This window comes from Dipodomys merriami, unplaced genomic scaffold, assembly GCF_024711535.1.
Source record: "Dipodomys merriami isolate MVZ:Mamm:240054 unplaced genomic scaffold, mDipMer1.0.p SCAF_14, whole genome shotgun sequence".
Lineage (NCBI taxonomy): Eukaryota > Metazoa > Chordata > Mammalia > Rodentia > Heteromyidae > Dipodomys > Dipodomys merriami.
Window position 1 is genome coordinate 24,015,866 of NW_027202715.1, and position 20,318 is coordinate 24,036,183.

General features: G+C 40.4%; 1 protein-coding gene across 1 annotated transcript in view; it reads left to right on the forward strand.

Moving 5' to 3' along the window:
* Nucleotides 1-11,134: 11,134 nt before the first annotated feature.
* The window catches only part of Egr2 (early growth response 2), a 79,334-nt gene continuing 70,150 nt past the window's right edge, over nt 11,135-20,318 (forward strand). The window contains exon 1 of the mRNA XM_070021017.1: nt 11,135-11,272. The gene's annotated coding sequence lies outside the window, so the exon portion shown is untranslated. The remainder of the gene's footprint in view (nt 11,273-20,318) is intronic.

The window sequence follows — 20,318 nt, forward strand, 5'->3', positions numbered from 1 at the left end:
TAAATCACAGGGCAGTGCCAATTGGACTATCCTTCTTTCCCCAAATAGAAACGTTGGCCCCTGATCAAAGATCCTTCACACTGAGCAAGGGGAATAGCACGTACCCAGTTGTGAGGGCATTCCTCCAGTCACCAGATAGCTTTGCAGGACTCCTGAATGCAGGCCCTCTGCTGTCCACTGGGGATGTGTTGTGGAGTATGGCAGTCATTATCCCTGTGTCTGAGGAACAGCCTCTCTAGTGAGATCAAGCACATCACCTAAGGAACAAAAGATATACAATTGTCATAATAGATCAGTCATCTTATAGGAAAAGACACCTAGACTTTTTCATTCCCTGTCTTTCAGCAGGGCATTCAAGATCTATTTCAACTCTTGTCAGCAATCTACATATATCTTCCATTTCCACTGGCCTCCAATACTTACCATACTTCCTCTGGCAAACACACAGTACTCTAGTCCCATTACACTTTGATGACCCTACCGGGACTACTCAGTTGTGCATTTCAGTGGTTTTGCTGAAATAAGCTGAGTTCTTTGGCTTCACTGTTGGTAAGTCTTAGTCTGGAAGTAAGTGAGGAAGAATGGCAGTGGGAGCCATTGAAAAGTGAAAAGACTGGCTAGTGAACATATGTGCTTTATACAAGCAGAAGAGTTGTATGGATGGCTCTTAGGATGTCTATTAGTATGATTCAGCACTGTGACATTGAAGCTAGTGTATTGGTGACTATTAAAGTAGGGGAATGAATGTCTGGTTTGTAGTTCCTCTTAGATCTTAGTTAAGTAAGAATATGTCTTTAACCTCTCTATATTCTTCTTAGTCACTTGGACAGATATGATTCGATGTTTTCTCAGTGCTTCATAGTGCAACTCTACCTGCAGTTGCTCAACCTTATTTCAGTGTGTGTGTGTGTGTGTGTGTGTGTGTGTGTGTGTGTGTGCGCGCGCGCGCATGCGTGCGTGTGCACGTGCATGTGTATCTGACAGCATGGGACAGTAGAAGGATTTTTTAAATATGACTAGCCCTCGAGAACTACTGATTTCTTTCAACTATGGGTAAAACTAATGCTATGGTAATTTTCTATATTGGTATTTGTTTCCACATCAGTTATAGGGTATCTAACAAAGAATATAATGTATTCTTCCATTAGAAATACTTTGGGCCTAGCACTGGTGACTTATATCTGTAATCCTAGCTACTCAGGAGGCTGAGATCTGAGGGTCATGGCTTGAAGCCAGCTGGTGTAGGAAAAGTGAAAGTGGTGCTGTGGCTCAAGTGGTAGCGTGTTAGCCTTGAGCAAAAGGAGTCTGGGGACAGCACCCAGGCCCAGAGTTCAAGCCGCAGGACTGGCAAAAAAAAAAAAAAAAAAAGGAAATTAGGAAAGAAAGAAAGAAAGAAAGAAAGAAAGACTGCAATGCTTGGTAAGAAATGTATGCATTATCCTGCCCATGTAATTGTAACCCCTCTGTACAGTATGTTCTCAAATAAAATAAAATAAAATATAAAAAAAAAGAAAGAAAGGAAGGAAGGAAGAAAGAAAGGAAGGAAGAAAGAAAGTAAGTCTAGAACTAAGTAACTTCTTTTTTTCTTTTTTTGGGGTCCAGTCGTGGGGCCTGAACTCTGGGCCTGGGCGCTGTCCTTCAGCTCTTCAGCTCAAGGCTAGGCTCTACCATTTGAGCCACAGCGCCACTTCCAGCTTTTTTTCTTTTTGCTTATGTGGTGCTGAGGAATCGAACCCAGGGCCTCATTCATACGAGGCAAGTACTCTACCACTGAGCCACCTTCCCAGCCCCACTAAGTAACTTCTATACCCTTCCAAAACCCTGAGGCCTTAACAGGAGAAGAAAAACTTTTACTCTGCTCTTTTAAGACTATGGCTGGGAATTAACCTGGCAAAAGGCAGATGTATAGGACAAAATGTAAAATTTATTTGCTGTTAATATTGTTCACATGGAAATCTTCATACAAAAGAAATAAATAGCCAAAGACAAATATCAGTTTACGTATCATTTTTAGAAATGGAAAATCCTGAAGATGTGATAAGACAAAGGAAAAGGTATTCAGGCTAGGAATGGCTAATTTCAAGAAAGTACGGAAGAAATACAGGGGGTGAGGTGGAGGGCGAATGGAAGGATATTGTCGTAAGTCCGTCTGCACAGATTCCTCTTACTATGGATCTTCCACCTCTGGTAATAAGAATGCTCTCCTCTTTCTGGAACTAAGATGACAACATTTTCTCAGCAAGTTTGTGTTCTTCCTCTAGTTAAGTGATCAGAGAGCCATTCCTGTACCTGAAGCTCCTTAACTGCTCAAAATCACTGACAAGCCAAATGAGTATCTTTAAAAATATTTTCTAAATTGTCATTATTAAGGTGATATACAGAGGGGTTACAATTACATAAATCAGGTAAAGAGTGCATTTCTTTTTGGACAATGTCACCCTCAAAGGGGCATCTTTGGGGGTTGGCTTGCTTGGATTCCCTCTTACCTTTCTCTGTTATTTCTTTCTCTGTTGTAGCAGTGCTATAATCTGCAGAGTCCTCCAAGAGGTTTAAGGCCTGAATTCTTACATCTACCCTCCTAGACTTTGTCAACCCCAAGTTAAGGCTTCCTGGCCATTTAGTTCATCTCCTGAGTTTTTACAACTCTCAAGAAGACACAGATTGAAGCTTCAATTTTGCTTCTAAGATGGGAAACTATTTCACAACCCTAGTGGCCTAGAACAGGCTGATTTCTAAACGAGACATGTTACACACTTGTTTGTACCAGGTCCTTGAATCCAGTTGGACAAGAAAATCTCTTGGTGATTCCTCTGAACAAATGTTTGGAAGGTTTAAAAACATCAAGAAGAGCTTTACAGAAACTATAATGCAGTCAATGTTTGTCTGCTTTCAGGTATTTAAAAACTGACTTTGAAAAGTATGGAGCCAATTTTTCCAATTATTCTTTCTGATTGTGTCATTTATTTCTTCTAAGCATTTGAACCAGAAAAGATAGATCTATCAAAAAATATCTACTTGGGGCTGGGAAAGTGGCTAAGTGGTAGAGCGCTTGCCTTGCATGCATGAGGCCCTGGGTTCGATTCCTCAGCACCACATAAGCAAAAAGAAAAAAGCCGGAAGTGGCGCTGTGGCTCAAGTGGTAGAGTGCTAGCCTTGAGCTGAAGAGCTGAGGGACAGCGCCCAGGCCCAGAGTTCAAGCCCCATGACTGGACCAAAAAAAAAAATCCACTTGGGGTGGCGGGGGAGGAGGATTAGGTGGGGGACAGAGGGGAGGAGGATGGAAAGGGATGGGAAGGGGAAACAAAGGAGGAGCCTACAATGCTTGATAAGAAATGTACTCATTATCTTGCCCATGTAATTGTAACCCCTCTGTACAGTATTTTCACAATAAAAAAAAGAAAAAAAATATATACTTAATGATATGTTATTTTCAGGGAACTAGATGGACCTGGAAATAAATTATGTTAAGGAAAGTAAGTCAGGCTCAGAGAGACAAACATGCTTATTTTCTCTCATATGTGAAGTTAGAGCTAAATTATAAATATGTATATAAGCATGTACAGGGTTGCAGGCAGATATACACAAGCAAGTTAACTAAAGTATGGAATATTCAGGGCAGGAATTCTGATATATGTAGCCTAAGAGTCTAATAGTATAACTCCTTTAAAAATACTAATTTATAGTTTAATGAAATGAATACCAGGAAGGTGGAACATATGTTGTGTGTGGGGGATGAGGTTAAGGGAAGAGGGGCGATGTATGGAGTGGGGGGAAGGGTGGGTGAATGCAGCCATAATATTCAATGTACATACATGAAAATTGAGCTAGGTAAATTGAGGGGATGGCTGGGGTTGGGAGATATGAGGGAGAATGATGGAAGAGTTGACATTAATCAAGATGCATTGTACTCAAGAACTAACATGTTAAATTAAAACTGATTTGTACAAATAAAATAGCCAAATAAAAAAGTAGAAATATAAAGTAAAAGTATATGTATATATAATATACATTTATTATGTATATATGTTTTATTATATATATGTATTATTTTTTTTCCTTCCCATGATTAGTAAGACAGAATCTTATGGTTTCTAGCTTGGAGCCTAGAAACCAAATTACCTTCCCTAGGCTCTGCCAGAGCCAATACTAGACCCAGGAAGGTGATAACCCAGCATGGCATTGAATTTGGCATTATAACACCTTACTTTCAGGCCCTGAGATCAAAATCCCATTGCAAGAATGTTGTTTGCTTTTTCTTTTTTGGTAGGCAGAGAGAATGGAAATAAACTGCCTCTTTTATCTGTTAAAGAGGGTTTTGCAAGCCAGGCACTGGTGGCTCATGCCTGTAATCCTAGCTACTCAGGAGGCTGAGATCTGAGGATCGGGTTTCAAAACCAGCCTGGGCAGGAAAGACCATGAGACTCTTATCTCCAATAAACCACTCAGAAAATTGCAAGTGGCACTGTGGCTCAAGTGGTAGCGTGCTAGCTTTGAGCTGAAGAGCTGAGGGACAGTGCCCAGGCCCAGAGTTCAAGCCCCATGACAGACCAAAAAAAAAAGGGCTTTGCAATCTACATTTATCCTCAGCTATTCACAGGAGCATGACCTTCTAGCTTTGCTCCAGGGGGCATGTAGTATAGTATCATTAAGTTAATATTTCTGCTCCTTGCAAATAAATTTGGAATGAACTGGAATAAAATTTGCTTCAGAAAAGAGTTTTAAGCTATTAGGTGACAGAAAGTTTTAGGTGATCTGTTGAAAATTTACTCAGAATACCCTTTTCCATTTGTCATCCTATCAAAGGCTTAAGTCTGAGTATGTGATGTTACTGTCCAATTGAGAAAGTGTACAAAGAAGGTTCTGTGCTAGGCAGTAGCTAATGAGAAACTTTTGGTCTTAGTTTTTAGGGATGCACATGTCAAGGTCAATTTTTTCAAGTCTCTTTTCCTTCATGAAAAAGTTTGTAGGCATTTTTTCTGAAGGTCTTACTCATTGCTGGTTTAAGGGATGATTGGTGTTTGAATCTAGGCAATTAACATGACAATGTCAATGTCAAGATCTATTTCCAGGGGGAAAAGGTTGTTCTCTGAAGTCAGTGTCTTGAGAGTGTTCTTGCTGAGAAGCATCTTCTTCTCTGGGACTTTTTGGAATTTATGTTCCTGAGGTGGTGGTGGGGATGATAGAATTCTTTTGCATTGGCTGACAAAATGGGTTTCAGAACAGGAGTTTTGAAAGCTGCAATGGAAACTCTAATTATGCAGGTCCTGTCAAAATCCATCTGCTTAATTTGACTGTTTCTGAGTAAGGTACTTTTTATTTTTCCAGCAGTATTACTGGATGACTCTCTGATAGGAATATGAAATTAACTTTCTTCCAAGGCAAGCTTTATACTTCCTTCTTTTCAGCATTAGGAAAATTTGTGTTAGGTTGGGATGTCTCTCTCATGTTCATTTGTTTTGTGGCTGATTTGATCAAGGCATCAAACTTAAGTAACTTAATTGCTGAAAGGTAGAAGGTTTCATTTAAGGATGAACCAAAAGAGGTTTCAGGGTGATAAGACTTTCTGATTGACTAGCACCCAAGACAAACAACAACAACAGCAACAACAACAACAACCCTTTCTATGGTTTTTTGAGGCATCAAAAATTAGGTTGGGTTGTAAAAGATCTAAATGCTTGTTGGGTGTGATTTTAAGCGAAATCTACAGTCTTCACCTTTTCAATGTGCTTCATCTAAGCAGCTGGAAATATATATTAAATATTAAGCAATATTTACATTTGTGCTGAGCAGTGATGGATTTGTTTTTGGGGATGGGATTGAGTGCCAGCTTGAGGTGGTTGCTAAACATATAAATATCGAATGTGCCAGCATCTGGGGGTTTTTAGCTTAAATATAGACAGTAAGTCTTGTGCAAGCAGCTGAGCTAAGGAGCTTGTTATTTTAGGGTGCTTGCCTGGACAATAATCTATAGGACAAAACCAGAATTTTCATAATCAGTGACATCATAAGTATTTCAGAGATTAAAAAAAGAACTTTCATTAATACTAAGCATTAAGAAAATCTCCATGAAGAGGAGCACAAAGGTGTAATAGCTATGTGCATCTGATCATATAAGATAATATTTATTGAAATAGCTCCAGGAAATGGATACACATTTTTTTGTTGCTGTTGCTGTTTTTGTTTTCTGTTCCTTTTGTCTCCTTTGTTCACTTATCTGCCTTTGGGAGGGCAAAGGAGGGGGACACAGAAATGATGGGACAAAGGGTAAACAAATGCAGCAGTGATACTCACTAGACACTATGTTGAAAATGAACTATATTACTTGTGGGTAGGACAGGAGGGAAAAACTGGGAGTGAGTGAGAGAAAGGGTGACTTTATTCAAAAAGAAATATACTCATTACCTGACTTATATAATTATAACCCCTCTGTACCTCACTTTAATAATAACAAAAATGCATAAAAAAGAAAATCTCCATGAAGAGTGTATAAAAATGGACTGGATAATGCTTTTAGAACAAACTAATTTTCACCAGCAGAAATAAAGAACTCTGCTACTTTAGCTGGGTATTTAAATGAAGAACGTGTTCAGGGCAAGTTTGGATAATCATCTCAATGGGATCCTGAAACTGAAAAGGATAATATATGTATTTGTCAGGGCCACTTTTCTAGAAGTGCCACTGCAAGGAGAATTGCTGTACCATGATTGGAATCACCCTCTTTCCTGATGTGTCAGGGATTTCAATCAGTTTAGCGTACCCCTTGCCTTTGCATTTGCCCTGTTTTTTTGTTTTTTGTTTTTGTTTTTTTTTAACTTCTGACTTGTATACCTGTGAGTGACAGCTTAGTGGTAGAACTTGTACCATACATTCCTCTGCAGCCTGGTGGCAGTAGTTTCTATTGTCCCTGCAGATCTAGAGATTTGGTGTGCACAGCTGCCTAATGTTCAAAAGCCTGGTCTCCTGCTTTGTGGTACAGGGCTGGATCCTCTTCCAACCCCATAAGACATGTCTTGGAGACTAGTGTAGTTCTTTACCTACCTCCTCATTTAAGTTTTCATGTCCTGAAGACAGCAGGAAATAAATAAAGCATTTTCTGGAAGGAGCAATTCTGGTTTTCCTTTCTGTGCCTGATTCTGTTTATCTGTTGTTCTGATCTTGCAGAAACGCAGGCTCTTCCGATCTTTTTTTTATGTTTTTGTCGGTCATGGGGCCTGAATTCTGGGCCGAGTGCTGTCCCTCAGCTCTTCAGCTCAAGGCTAGTGCTCTACCACTTGAGAAACAGCACCACTTCTGGATTTTTCTGCTTATGTGGTGCTGAAGAATCGAACCCAGGGCCTCATGCATGCGAGGCAAGCACTCTACCACTGAGCCACCTTTTCAGCCCCCTTTTTCAACATTTTTAAGCCTTCAGCATGCTTGTTCACAATTTTACTGCTTCTTTAAAAATTCATTCTTCTGCATCCCTCTCACAAATTTTAGGCTGGATCCAGGGGTCTCTTTTAAATAGACTCATCCTAAGCCCAATGCTTTAGAACTTCAGTATGGCAATACCAAATGGATCCAACTGCCTTATTTTTACAGATGAAGAAACTGTACTTAAACAACATGATAAGCCTACAGCTAATCAGTGTCAGATCTAGAATGAAAACCAGGTCTCCAAAGTTCTAGTTTATGAGGCACTAAGTCATAGGAGATATATAACAACACAGACAGAAAACAGCCAAAGGAGTGGAATTGAGCAATGTGGTCATCATATCTCATCACTGAATTTGATGTCATTGAAGTGCAGTAATGAAAGATCTAAAGATTTATTTTCCCTGAACTATCTGACAGGAGTCTGTGTAGATTGTCAATATGCATTTCACTATTTTTTATTTTTTCAATTTGACTCTTTAAATCCCCCATATAATATCCTTGCCTGGTAGGTACCCATCTGGTAGAAGACTTTTTTGACGTCTTACAGTGGTGGAGATATTTCCAACATCTTTCACCTACTTTCCTATTTTCTAACAACTCAGACCCTATTATAATTAGTTCTGTACTGGCCTGGAAATTTTTCCTCCCTACCTGTAGTTTCTTCTGATGGTGTGGGTCCTGCTTTCAAAGGGACTCAGCACAAGTTGAATTTACCTTCCCCACAACAATGACCATGCACCTTGTAGACCTTTTTTGGTGTGTGTGTCTAACTTGAATGACTCAATACCTTTTGACTTTTTTGTTTCTTATAAACTTTGGTTCTCAATCCTCTTTATATTCTAATTATTTTTCTCTGAGTGTAGTCTGCTTTCTTGTCTTTTGTATTAAAATATACTAATTGGAAAATGACAAATAGCTAATACAGAATTTATTACTTCTCAGACACTTTGCTCCTAGACATAAATATTAAAATGACACTACCATTCCATACTCAAGTCAAATTCCCAAGACCTTTTATGTGTGTTGCCAATTTTTTTTATAATACCCATGTGTTTTAATGTTGATTTCAGTTGAAGTCAACAACATGGAGTCACCCCTGTCTTACAGACTATTGATAATTTTTTTCTAAATTTAGATTTTGTCATTAGTTCAAGATTACTTGGTTTTATCCTATCATTCATTTTACAATTTTTTTTGTCAGTCATAGTAGTAAATGTCAAAGGGTAAAAGAATGACTAAGTATATACATACATCTCTTCCCTCGTGGAGGTTATGACCGCATGAGGTTGTCTCAGTGTGTGCTGAAAGCAGAATGAGGGAGGGATGACATGTTGTAGGCAGCATGGGAGAGAAATAGAGGGGCAACCAGTATAGGTTGGGTAGTGATCAGGAAAGATTCCTTTTGAGGTGACCGTTTAGCTGAGATATGATGTGAGAAAGAGAACAGTATTCCAGGCAGGGCATATCACAGGATTTGAGGAACAAAGACAGGAGAATGTGTGGTTTGGAGGACAGGCCTGTGACTCAGAACAGGCAGAGAAAGGAAGCAGAAGAAAATATTTGATTTCCTCAGAGAATAATAGAGAGTGTGCTTGTGGGAAATTATCTTGTTTGGTTTGTTAAAAAAAACAAACAGTAGGTAACAATATCTGCAATTGACATTAACCCATTAATCAGCAGTCTTTGGAGAAGATAGTCATAACTGCCATCACCATATTTCTCCATCCTGAGAGGTATGGGCAAATACAATTATCTTGTTAACAGATATACTGTTCTTCCTAACTAATAAGAATATTTTTTAAAAATGTGATTGACTTGGCTCTTTTGACCTTTTGCTGCCTACCTGTGGCTGTCAGTTGATTTCTTAGTCCCCATTTTTTCCTTCCTGAGATGATCCCTGTTTTCAACAGCAGAAGGAAGCCAGTGAAGAGGAAGTGAGGCATCCTAAAATGCAATGATGGGTAATTACATGAGAAAGCCTTTCTCTTGCTCTTAGGAGAGGTCAGCTGGGTTATAAGGCCCCCTCTCTCCTGGCTATCATAGTAGAGAGGTTAGGAAGTGAGTCTGGGAGTCAGGTTGCCAAGGATCAAATGCTGTCTTTCTTAGTTACTCAGCTCCTTAGTTGTTATTCATCTAGGAAAGAAAGCTTGACTTTCCTCAGCCTACCTCACAGGGCAACATGCATTTGCCTGAAATGAACCCCAAGATAAGTATTTTCAATATTTTTTTCTTTCTTGCGATTGTTTCTAACATATTTATAAGATGATTTCTTTGTTGCTTTGTATGTCCCTCCCTTTCATTGTATTTGATGTTGGTATAATTTGTGGAGGGGAAGGGCAAAAACAAACCGTTTAAGTAAGGATACAGGTGGACCCATTGCAACAATGAGATGTACAAGTCGTTATGTTGAAAAATGAACTTTACAACTTTGGCCAGGCAGGGGCGGGGGGCGGGGGAAGGGGAGGGGAAGGAACGGAAAGGGATGGAAGGGGAAATAAAGGAGGAAACAACAATGCTTGATAAGAAATGTACTTATTATCTTGCCCATGTGATTGTAACCCCTCTGTACGGTATTTTCACGATAAAAAAATTAAAAAAAGAAAGAATGCATTCTTAGTGCTCATTGCATAGTCAATTCTTGATCAATTTATTATATTTTAGAGCAGATTATATTCATCAACCAGAAAGACTTTTGTACATCCTAAGTTGGGATCATCATGTGGTTCCCTTTGTTTTACTTTTCTCCCAAACATAACTGAGCAGTCTCATCTCCTTGACCCCCCAATTTTGTATTAGAGCAACGATGAAGACCAAAAGGAAAGAAGTATCTGGAAGAAGTAATTATTTTGGCAAGTTATGCTTCTCTTCCCCCTTCTATAGTGTGAAGAGAATGAGTGTGGAGGGCACGGAACCCCATGCCTCCCCTCACACACACACAAGTATGTGGTGAAGGCCGTGGGTGGGCCTCTGACAGGATGTATTCTTTCTTAGTGCTCTATGTGACATCCGGGTCAAATGGAGAGTGTGTCTTTGTGATTTGCCAACGTTGCATTGTTAATTAGTACTTTTAATTAGCAACTGTCCGGAGCTGATGGGACAGTTGTTCTGAAGGGATGATATTTTCTGAGCTTGTTCACATCAGCAGAGAAACGAAATGTGCCTGTCATTTGTTCACTGGGCGTGGAGAGTGAACCTTTGGATCCTCTGATACTGGAAATCTTTTCTCCTAAAATTCTGATGGGTGACCCGGGATAAATAAAATTCTTTGTATTTTCTTCTATGTTTGGACCAAGGCTGGTCTGATCCAGATCCAATCAAGATTTGCCCTTTCTAGACACTTCAGGACTTGACAAAGTTTTCTGGAGTATATTCAATGTCCCTTCATCTGTTTGTAAGCAAGTTTTCCTGCTGGGAGATGGTCTGGCCACCATATCGTCAGGGTTCTGGCCTCCCTTCTCCTGTTTGAAACTAGGTGATCCTCTTCCAGGAAGAGTCGTGGTGAAGGTGCATTGCTAATGGGAATGGCATGCCCTCCGCAGCCTCCTCAGGCATGGAGCCAAGCAGGACGCTGGGAACACCTGCTCTTACGTGCTGTCTGTTTCAACCCATTGAAAGACCTTAGTGCAAAATCAAGCGTGGAGTAATATTCTGTGGTTTTCAAAGAGCTTCCTAGAGGGTTTGAGTTGGATAGGCTGAGACCAAACCTATTCACCTATGACAGATATCACCAGATTCCCATGTCTGACCAAGGAACAGTGGATATGTTTAACAGAGCCCAAGAGGGCTGGACTTCTTATTTCAAGCATTTCTGAGTCTAGCCTTGCACCAAATCCAGTGGAGCTGAGAACTGAAGAGGGTAAGTGTGTTTGGGTGTCTGTGTTTAGAAAATCGAATGAAAACATTAAGTTTGTTCCCTAAAAAAACTGTGTATCAATTTGTTGCACTTTTGAGTCATTTCCTTATAAATGCCAACTCTTAACCTCATAGAAAAAGCTCCAGGAATTATCTCCCAACTTAACTTTGCTCAGTTCCCTTAGATAAATAAACTTTCTCTATGAATCAATTAAAGGAATCTCCATTTTCTTTTTAAATATCAAAGAATTGGATTCAAATGGATTGTGCAGGAAATGCTGTCACTAAAGTGGCCAAGAAAAGAAGACATGCTTAATTATTGAGTAGAATATTCATAATTTTGCATATCTATCAGCTCAGTGTGTCCCTAACATGTTTTTAAGATGTAAGAAAAAGGAACACATTATTGCTCTCCCACCCCACCCCCCAGGAAGACAAAACAAATGCCATCATAACCTTTGCTTGTTTTTTTTTTTTTTTTTTGAGAATTTCATTTCTCATGAATTGAATGAAGTGACAGCATTTCTTTTTCAATCCTTTCATTCAGGATTACCCTCTACCTAGCCATGGCCTAATGCTTCATTTAAAGGTAACCCTAACACCTGGAGGAGCATTTTACTACCAATTTTATATGTAATTACACATGATCATTAGTTTACCCTCCCTATAGTTAATTTTTCTTCTTCTTCTTCTTTTTTTTTTTTTTGTTGGTCATGGGGCTTGAACTCTGGGCTTGGGCGCTGTCCTTGCGCCCTTCAGCTCAGGGCAAGCATTCTACCACTTAAGCCACAGTGCCACTTCCAAATTTTTTTTTGGTTGTGGGGCTTGAACTCTGGACCTGGGTGCTATCCCTCAGCTCTTCAGCTCAAGGTAAACGCCCTACCACTTGAGCTACAGCACCACTTCTGGTTTTTTGGTGGTTAATTGGAGATGAGAGTCTCACAAACTTTCCTGCCTGAGCTGGCTTTGGACCTCGATCCTCAGATCTCAACCTCTTGAGTAGCTAGGATTACAGGCCTGAGCCACTATGCCCAGCCCCTGTAGTTAATTTTGACCTTCCAGTTTTCTGTTTAGCATAAAGAAGTTTCCAGAGACCAGCTGGTTACCATGTTTTCCTGGGAGCACACACTTTCTAGCATCCTTGTTTTTTTCTGAGAATAGAGAATGGAGAGGGGCAGCTGGTTCTCTCTGAAATATACATGGTCAACACGACCACCATTTCTTTCCTTTTCTGCCCAACCTTCCTCACCCTTAGCAAAGTTTCCCTGTCTTCATTCCCCCCTCCTTTTCTCTGTTACTGTCTCTCACTTTCTCCTCTTCAATGTTTTCTTGACTATTTTCTCCCAGATCAAAGGTAGAAGTGGGTCACTTGATTAATTGCTGGGTAGCAAAATCCTTTGCCTCTCTGACACACAAGGCAGAGGGACAAAGGGCTGCTCTTTAGAAGCCTGAAGCTGTGTGGGTGCAAGATGGGGAATTCACAAGCCTGAGAGAACTGAGCCTTCCTAGCAGGGATGCTAAGGGCCCTAGACACTACTGAAGAAAAAAGTTGCTACTGTTGCACATTGTGGTTGGCCATATTAGCATGGGGGGGTACACCTCCATGTTAGGTTACAAGGAGTAAATAGGAACTAATTTAGAAATGGAAAGGGGTTAAATGATGATGACTAACAATTTAGCCTTTATCCAGTGCTATGAACATTTCCCATAAATGGCACCACCCAATACAGTTCTGCTAGTCCCATATGGAGATTTTCACTTACATTCATTAACATGATGCATAGTTTGATATTCAGGACATCAGTCACACTAGCCACATTACAAGTGGCGCATAACCAGAGGGACTGATGGTCACTCCATGGGCAGTGCAGGTTTAGAACATTCTTTCCCTATGGAAAAGTATAGTGGACAGCCCTGCTCCTCACTCTTTGTTTGTATATGCAAGTAGCTTAGAGGAGGTCTTAGATTGTATGCAAAGGAAAAAACACGTGCCAACTTAAACTAAACCTACTAAGAATTTTGGTGATCCAAATGGGATAGAGTTTGGCAAAGTGTTTGAGAAGTAATTGGAATTATGACAGTTACTGTGGTTATTCCTAAGAGGAGGAATCGTCAGCTGAGGACAAAGACTCAGCCAGTGGGCATATGTGTTCTCTACTCAGCAGAACTGAAATTTAGGGACTAGCCCTCCAAGCTTTTTTTTTGAGAGAGAAGCTGTGTCTTCCTAAGAGATGTTGAAACTTCCAAAGGACGAACATCCCCTTCCCTCAGTCCCAACAGAACTCCAGCGTGGCTCCATACCTTCCAGTGATGACCTTGGTGACTAAAGCAGAAGATATCTTTGAACTAATAAAAGAATCTTCCTCTGTAATTAAGCATGGATCCTATCGGACCTCATTCTCCAATTAACAAATGGTTCAAATCTGATATCGACTCCCACTACTATTCAAAGAAAGGCCTTATTGAGATTCTTGGGCCTCTCTGCCCCAGTGTTGGGATGATAAAGACACAGAGTAAGATAGTTTATTCAAGTCTCCTGGCTTGCATGAGACAGGTTCTCCCAGGCTAAGTGACAATGTTATTACATCCAGTGTCCCTCAAAGTAAGAACACTGGGTTCTTGAGTAAAGCTCACTCTGACCACTGTACTGTGAACCGCTGAGTTCACTGACAATTCCACCCTCCTCCCCTCCCCCAGGCACTTGGTTTACTTCTCAATCTCTTTGGCTCTGACCTCTTGAAATTTTGAAACCAAATGGGTAAGAGGGTTGGGGAATAATCCACCTGACCTTCATCTACTCCTAGGCTCAGGGTTTCTCAAACATTAGGGACTTTAGGTGTCAGTACCTGTATGTTGGATCCCGTTGTTGGGTGAAGTTTATGAAAGGGCAGTTTGGGCCCTGGATGTTCTGTTTTTTGTCGGTCATGGGGCTTGAACTCTGGGCCTGGGTTCTGTCCCTCAGCTCTTCAGCGCAAGGCTAGTGCTCTACCATCTGAGTCACAGCGCCACTTCTGGTTTTCTGGTGGCTAATTGGAGATCAGAGTCTTATAGGACTTTCCTGCCTGGGCTGGCTTTGAACCTCGATCCTCAGTTCTCAGCCACCTGAGTAGCTAGGTTTATAGGCGTGAACCACTGGCAACCGGCTACTGCCTTGTCTTATGATGAACAAAATATACAATTATCTCAGGAGAAGAGACTGCACAAATGTGAGCCTGATTCTTCATGGGTAACAGACTTTGCATGGATATGTTTCTTAATAATCAACTAATATTTATTGAGTGTCTGCTCTTCATCAGACATAGTGGTATAGTGAAAGAGCTTATGATTTATTTGTCATGTTTTAGACAGGTTGATGATATGTTATGATTCATCAACTCTGGAAATCTCAAACATTTGGTGTTGAATATTTTAAAGGATTTGTTTCTGTCATCCAATGTGAAAATTAAAGCATGTAAAGGACTGCAGAAAGAAAGGACCCTGCTTTTCCATGGCTTCTGGGTTTAGGATGAATTTTGTGAAGATACACGGTTAGAAGGATGAGTTTGTGATGAGCCAGGTGAGAAAACGAAAAGGTGGCTTTTAATTACCTGGCTGCTTCTTCATTGATTAGTACTCATTGAAATAGGAAGGCCATGCCAGAGCTTTCTCTCACATTCCTGGGATCTGAATTTACATGTCTGGTGTCTGCCTTCAGAGCACAGTCGAAACTTGCTTGTCATTTACCTTATCTCTTCATCACTTAGAAAGAACTGAGACTCACAGCCTCTGTTAGAGGGGTGAAGGACCTCTAAAGTCATCCATTTTCTATCTACCTTCATGTCTTCCTCTTCTTTTTCTCATAAGTGAGTTTTCTGAAGTCCAGAGAAGTCCAGAGAAGGCATGCACCTTCCCAGAGGTGCCCAGTTTGCTGCATTAGAGGCTGGGCTATGGGAACTCTGGCTAGCTGCCTCTGTGACATGTGCTTTTCACCACCACATTGATGTGTCCTGTGTTTTAAAACCTTTCCACTTAAGAAGTGACATATAAGGTAATTTTTAAGTCAACCATTTGGATACATTTTTGGGGCTAAATCAGAGTTAATTCTAGAATCTAGGACAAAAAGATTATTCTGAATGGAGAGATTTAAACTTCTGGGTTTAAGTGGTTCCCAAGCTTTATAAAATCTAGCTTTGTCTCCTCAAAGGAACGGAACTCTACCAGACACGTACAGATAACGCACAATCTAATATACAGAGCAGTACAATGGACATAACATAGATGTTGGAGCCATGACTCTGGCTTTGGCACTAAGAAGTTGTATGGCCTTGCACAAATCACCAGAGTGCTCCAGCCTCAGTTTACCCACCTCTGACTTAGGGATAAAACTAACAATACTAACAATACTATCTTCTTCAGTTGAATCACTTAGAGTGGTATCTAGCACACAGCAAGCTATACTGAAACATTAAGTATATTTTAGCATTCACTTGGCTACATATAATAACCATCTACCCTTTTTGTTTCCTATATAATAATATATTAAAAGGAACAAAGCAGGAACAGAGAAATCAAGGGGATATTAGGATTTGACTACGTGAGTTGCTTCCTCACGAAAGGCCAGATCACTACAGCTTACTGCAGTCACCGCTAAGTTCCAAAGCTGTAACACTCCAGAGCAGCCTACGACCTTGACTATCAGGAATATACTGCCTGCTCTCTACCAAAGTCCCATGAATGCTCTCAACACTTAAAATCAGCCATTGTGCAGAAAAGGAAGGGAAGTCACCACGTTGAGCAGATCCTAGACAGTAATAAGAAAAACTTAGGCCTATCGTTAGAAAGACCTTCAGTTAGAACAACTTTTAGTTGGGAGGGGAAAAATTGGTCTATGTCTTAGTTCTGAGTCACACTAAATTTCTCTCGGTCCCATTTCTGAGTCTGCCTGAAGAATGTACAGGAGTAGTTCAGTCATGTCCCTGGTGATGGTGGTGGTAGAGGTGCTAGAATTTCTGACTCAGGTCCTTGGGAAGAATGAACTAACTTCCTCCTCTGCTGAGTGGCATCCCTTCACCTTGAAACTTGAAGAACTTTCTTCAAGATTGCCACCCTCAGAGAATTAGCTGTCTCTTTCTTTGTCAATCATTCAGCTGACAGAATAAAGCTCTTAGTCAAGTTCCCAGTAGGTCAGAACCTCATTTTTCAAAATGGTAATGTGTATCAACAGAGGAGATAACCCACTTCAGTCACTTACTTCATTTAGGTTTGTATTCTCTATTTGTATTATGAAATCTGTAATATATTCAAAAGTTTTCATGCCACATAAGTGTAATTAAAAGTGAATATATGGGCCAGGCGCCCATGGCTTATGCCTGTAATCCTAGCTACTCAGGAGGCTGAGATCTGAGGATCACGGTTCAAAGCCAGCCTGGGCAGGAAAGTCCCTGAGATCTTATCTCTAATAAACCACCAGAAAACTAGAAGTGGCGCTATGGCTCAAGTGGTAGGGCACCGGCCTTGAGCTGAAATGCTGAGGAACAGTGCCCAGGTCCAGAGTTAAAACCCCAGGATCGGTTTAAAAAAAAGTGAATATATGGATATAATAAACACCCATATACCTTGTCATCTAATTTTCATTTTTAAATTTTATTTTTCTAGCAGTATTCCATTTGAGCCATATCCCAGCTCTTTTTGCTTTAGTATCTTTCAGCTAGGGTCTTGTGTTTATACCCTTGCTGGCCTGGATTTGTGATCTTCCTATTTACACTTCCTACATAATTGAAATGACAGGAGCACATCATCACTTCCAGCTTTTATTGGTCAATGTGGGGTCTCACGAACTTTTTGCTTGTGCTGGCCTTCCAAATAGGTAGGCTTACAGATATGAGCTCCTGCCTAATTACCTAGCCTAATTATTTCCTTTTTTATTTTGATGTTTCGAGACAGTCTTGCTATTTAGCCTAGACTAGACTCATCTTTTCAAGTTCTGGTATTACAGATTTGTACCATTATTCCTGGCTCTATCACCAAACTTTTTTTTTTTTTTAAAGTACTCTGGCCTTCATACTTTGGTGGGCAGATACTCTACCACTTGAACCATTCTCTCAGCCCTTTTTTGCTTTAGTTTTTTTTTTTCTGGCTAGGGTTTCTTTTGGCTGAGGTTGGTCTTAGACCATGATCCTCTCAGTTTCTGTCTCCCCAGTAGCTAAAATTACCAGGCATGAGCCACTGTGCCTAGCTATCACCCAACTTTTAAATTATTGTACATTAATATTACCTACTTTGGGGCCTAGACTAAAAGTTCCTTGAAAGGCTCTCTCTCTCTCTTTCTCCCCACATATACATATATGTGTATATATTTATTTTGTGTATTTGCCAAATACCATTTATATTGTATACACATACATGTATAGTGCAGGCATGCATATATTACATACACATAAATCTGACCAAGAATGCACGGCTTCAAGAGTCAGATTTGAATTTGTAACTAGGCCTTTCTTAACATCTGCTAAATCCCTCTATCTGATGTCCTAATCTTTCATAGTTCTAGCTGTTTGCTCTCTTTCACACTCTTCAGTAGTTGTGCTGAGCACATGATTGGCAGGCAGTATGAGCCAAAGGTAGAGTTGGCTCATTGAGATTTAGATCACTGAGGGTAAACAAAGTTGACAAAGTAAGAATATCCCAAACCTGCTCCCATTGAAGAGCTTAATTCTATGCTTGGTGAAATCATATTGGGCGCCTGGTGTGGACTGTGGTGGGAGTATTTTCATCACAGTCATTGGCAAATGTTACACATGGTGGCTCCCCCTTCTCTGAGGGTGAATTTACCAGAGTACCTGGCTGTCATTTCTGATCTGAAGAGCCCAGGGCTCTAGGGCCAGAGAGCAGACTATAAGATCAGGTAAAAACAGTGTTCAATGGGGTGAGGAGGAATTGAGGGGGTACAAGTAGTTCAGAGTTGCTAAAAAAAGAAGAAGGAGGAGGAGGAGGAGGAAAAGGAGGAGGGAGAGGAGGAGGAAGAGGAGGAGGAGGAGAAGAAGAAGAAGAACAAATTCCCAAGAGGCTTATTCAAAATGCTGAGTTGCAGAGTCCTTCTCAGATAAAGTGTGCAGAGGGCTATAGTGGTGCATTTTAAAGAGGATTTTGGTGCATGAATCAATTTGAGCCCTAGTCCCATTCTTCTCAAACCTTAATGACATGCAGATCATTCCAGGGAATGTTAACAGTGTAAATTCCAATTCATCAAGTATGAGCTGGGCCTGAGGCTTCCAGAGGAGGTCTTGACCTCCGAGTCTATGGGCCATGCTCTTGTAGGAAAGATGGAGTTCAGTCTTCTCATTTTACAGGTGAGGAAACTTCAGAGGTCCAGAGACGTAAAGCAATTCCTACACTTAATAATTTATGATTAATTTAATTATCACAATAGCCATGTTCTACATGGTAAGGGAAATATTCAATATTAAAACTAATACCATTTAAATACCCCCTGTATGAGGGATCTATGATTTACAAATACTAATTGTACATGGATCATGGCCTCAGATTGCTTATTATTGGGAGAAGGAGCATAGAGTCATACTGGAAGGAAACAGAAGCTAGCAGGAATTGAGATGCAGTGATAACTTAAAAGACAGGGAATTATACACATGAAGAATGCTTTTTGGTGTGTGCTAGTTCTGGGGCTTGAACTCAGGGCCTGGGCACTATCCCTGAACTTTTTTTGCTCAAGACTAGCACTCTACCACTGACTTTGTTGGTGCTTAATTGGAGATAAGTGTCACAGACTTTCCTGTCCAGGCTGCTGTTTAACTACAATCCTCAGATTTCAGCCTCCTGAGTGGCTAGGATTACAGGCGTGAGCCACTGGTGCTCAGCTTTGAAGAATGCTTTTGCCTACTTGTGACATCTTGGGTAAGTGACTAAAACTTTTGGAACCCCAGCCTTCCCTGTAAAAGCTCATGAGGTTTAAAGTCAGGGATCTTGAAAAAAAATAATTCTTAGGGTTACAGTATTTTATGAAATACAAGAATGGCATGTGTGTTTTTAACTCAAAGACTAAAATTGATGGCCTAAGTATTATATTTTGCCCCTAGATTTGTTCTCTCTTTAATTTGTAAGAGACAAAGTATATTTTACTGACTTGATTATTTTTAAATGCTTTTGTTTGAGATAATTTTAGATTTGTGAAAAGTTTTGAAGCTGAGACACAGAGTTCTTGGATACTCCTCATGTGTGTTTCCCCATTTTATATTACTATGGTACATTAGGCAAAGCCAAGAAATTAACATTGATACATTACTATTAATTAAACTCCAGATTTGCTTGGATCTTACAAATCTTTCCACTAATGTCCTCTTTTTTTTGTTTTGGGATCCAGTCCAGAGAACCATACGGCATTTAGCTGTCATTTCCTCAGTCTCCTTTGGTCTGTGACAGTATCTCAGTTTTTCTTTGTTTTTAATGATTTTTGCTGTCTTGAGGAGTGATAGAAATTCTGTAGGATATTCTCCAATCTGGGTTTCTAGATTGTTTATTCATAACGAGGCAGGAGTTATGAAATTTTGCAAAGAATTTGACAGAGATGAATGGCCCTTGTGGCCATGTTTCTGATGCTCCTTGTGGTGATAAGTCAGAACACACATTCAAATTTATGTGTGTGTGTGTGTGTGTGTGTGTGTGTGATATAGTAATGAGGCTTGAACTCAGTCACTCATGCTCTTTTTTTGGGGGGGGGTGTCCAGTTGTGGGGCCTGAAATCTGGGCCTGGGCATTGTCTCTCAGCTCTTCAGCTCAAGGCTAGAGCTCTACCACTTGGGCCACAACACAACATCTGGCTTTTTCTGCTTATGTGGTGCTGAGGAATCGAACCCAGGGCCTCATGCATGCAAGGCAAGTGCTCTACCACTGAGCCACCTTCCTAGCCCAGTCACTCATGCTCTTGCTTGGCTTTTTCACTCAAGGCTGGCAGTCTACCACTTGAGCCACATCTCCACTTCTGGGTTTTTGTTGATTAATTGCTCTGGCTAGCTTTGAACTGAGATCCTTTTATCTCAGCTTCTTGAGTACCT